General features: G+C 40.9%; 1 protein-coding gene across 1 annotated transcript in view; it reads left to right on the top strand.

Annotated features, from left to right (window-relative positions):
* The window catches only part of LOC106819409 (homeobox protein araucan-like), a gene marked incomplete at both ends in the record, with an annotated part of 12492 nt that overhangs the window by 8038 nt on the left and 1664 nt on the right, over nucleotides 1-2790 (top strand).

Below are 2790 nucleotides of genomic sequence, written 5' to 3' on the forward strand. Positions count from 1 at the left end.
TATATGAGCTATACATTATATATATCTACTATACTTATATATATAATTACATTATATATAGTAAGTATATACTATTATACCTATATATCATACTATATATCATATATATATATATACTATATATACTATATATATATATATATTAACCTGTAACGGCTCGCCATATAACACCAAACAGGATTTACAAGCCATGGTTGGATGAACGAATAACACCTTTTCTCTGCTGTTCCCCTTTTACGCAGCAGTTTTAGATCGTCAGTGACAATATCACGTCGGCATTCGATATTTTATCGTTATGAAATATTGGCACTTGCAGAGTCGAGCACTCGATCCTGTAATTAAATACCCCAGACCAATGGCACACAATAGATAATCCTCGTTTATGCCGGTGCGACCACAACTCACACTGCCATTATGCCCTGCTCTTACAATGCACTTAATTTCATTCGACAGCAGATATTATATGTTGCAACGCTGGCACGCAAATGCGAGCAGCAATATAAATTTTTAAAAAATTCAGCCATCGCTCCCGCGGTCGGGATAACCACTCCATTGCAATCTAAATTCGATTAATCATTCTCTTGCAACTAAATCATTACACTTTCAGGTTAGCGAAGTCTCCGTTTGCGCCGCCGCCGACGCTACCGCTATCGCCAAGATTAAACTAACTGAATCATCCACTCTTCAAACGCCTCAACATTATTATTTGTATGCTTCGTCGTAAGTGAGACGAACGACACCGGGGCTGATACCAGGCGCCGCTGGTTTTTCGTTCGACAATATCTTCGTCTGAGATAGTATCGTGAGACCGATCATCTCCGAATCCTCTTCAGTATGAATTCATTTAAGAATCAGGGAACGCTTGTAATAATGCGTCCGCCATAAGCTGTGCCTGCTGAGACGCGCGTCTGCGTGCCGCGGCAGCTGGAGCTAGCCGCCAGCTGCCTTACGCTTACGGATGGCATGACCCCTCCGTCTCTACATACATCCCCGCGCTCCGTTACAAGCACGCCGCTTACAATTCCACGCGTTTTGGCCGTGTATCGGTCTACGCGGTATGTAGACATTTTGTGCACGAATAAATGTTTGTGCAAATCATTTCTGCGCGGAAGCGAAATTTTAGCGATCTGTCTTTGTGCGGTTGCGGTCCGTATTTATCCGGAATTATAATTAGAGTAGAGTACAAAGCCATTTATAATACATGATGACCGAGACATTATACGAGATTGATCGTATATCCTGCCGAGCATCGAGAGAACTTCTTATTTATTTAATTTTTAATTATCAAGTGTAACATAATAGAGATCTCTATTATCGCACTCTTGATTATTATTGTATATTGTTAAAAGTTAATTGCCTATTTCTTTATGTATATATGTCATATTAAAATTAATTGGTTAAATTGATCATTTGTCGTATGTATTTGTGTAATATATACATACATATATATATAGCATTACATACTTACCATATATATATCAGTATAGTTATATATATAGTCATATATATATATAGTATATATATATATATATATCTATATATAATGGGTGCGGTGCGTAGCTGCATGGTGCATGTGCGTGTTCATATTTATTAATTTAAATCATTTATTAAATTTATCTGTATCATATGCTATTCTTCATTTCCTTCACTTCATTCATCATATTATATTTCATTTATTCATTTCATTCATTGCATTCATTCATTTATTTATTATTTATTTATTTAAATAATTATTTATTGTGTTGCAATATTATTATTATTTATCTTACATTTATTTATTGTATAGGTACAGGGTATTTAATCATATTGCAGCGCGACTCGCACCAGATGTATGCATAAATTAGGCATGCCTTCTCATCACAGGGCATGTGTGTTACGAAACTATAATAACCTGCCATGCTCGTAATGACCAGCAGCGCAACTATAGAAACCCTCAGTATGATATACGGGTATGCAGTGATTCGTAGGCATCAAAAGACGGAATGGGGGGGGGGGTGAAGGGGAAGAGAAGAGGGGAGGAGAGAGGGGAGAGTGAGAGGGGTGGAGGAGAGGGGAGGGAGAGGAGCGAGGGAGGGAGGGATATAGGATGAGATGATGGGCGCATCACGGCGTCAATACCACGGCCGCTGTGATTGGCCACAATTATGTCTGGCTATCGCGCCGTAGATTTCACTCTGGAATGCGTGTATGACGATGGCTTGACTGTTGAAGGTAATCTAGACCGGGTAGATGGGAGGAATGCGTGCGCGTACACGCTCGCGTGCATGTGCCGTGCAGGCGGGCGCGCGCGAGCATGAACGCTAGCTTGCACAGCATCGATGCAAGCGGCCATCGGAAAATGTGCGGGAGTCTCAAACGATTATGATATGGTTCCATTTGCGGCCACCATGCGGCGTTAGTACATGGTTGTGGATAGTGCGTGCGTGTATGTGTGTGCGCGCACGAATGTGTGTGTGCGTGTGCGTGCGTGCGTGCGTGCGTGTGTAGGTGCGTGCGTGCGTGCGTGCGTGTGTGTGTGTGTGTGTGTGTGTGTGTGTGTGTGTGCGTGCGTGCGTGCGACTGCCGCTCAGTGATGTTCCTTTAGATATTACTTAATTTTTAAAGGTAAACAGCCTATGTAACTGCATAATATATGAGCCGCGATGACATACCGATGTTTTTGTAACGCACGTTATTTTTTCTCCTCAAAACAAGCTATCCTTTCCGTAGCAGTACGTCGTGTATGCATCAATCTTCCGAGAGCCCCATAGATTGAAATTTGATCATAAAATTATATATATATATATATAT

The sequence above is a fragment of the Priapulus caudatus genome, unplaced genomic scaffold (assembly GCF_000485595.1).
Source record: "Priapulus caudatus unplaced genomic scaffold, Priapulus_caudatus-5.0.1 Scaffold3367, whole genome shotgun sequence".
NCBI classification, from domain to species: Eukaryota; Metazoa; Priapulida; class Priapulimorpha; order Priapulimorphida; family Priapulidae; genus Priapulus; species Priapulus caudatus.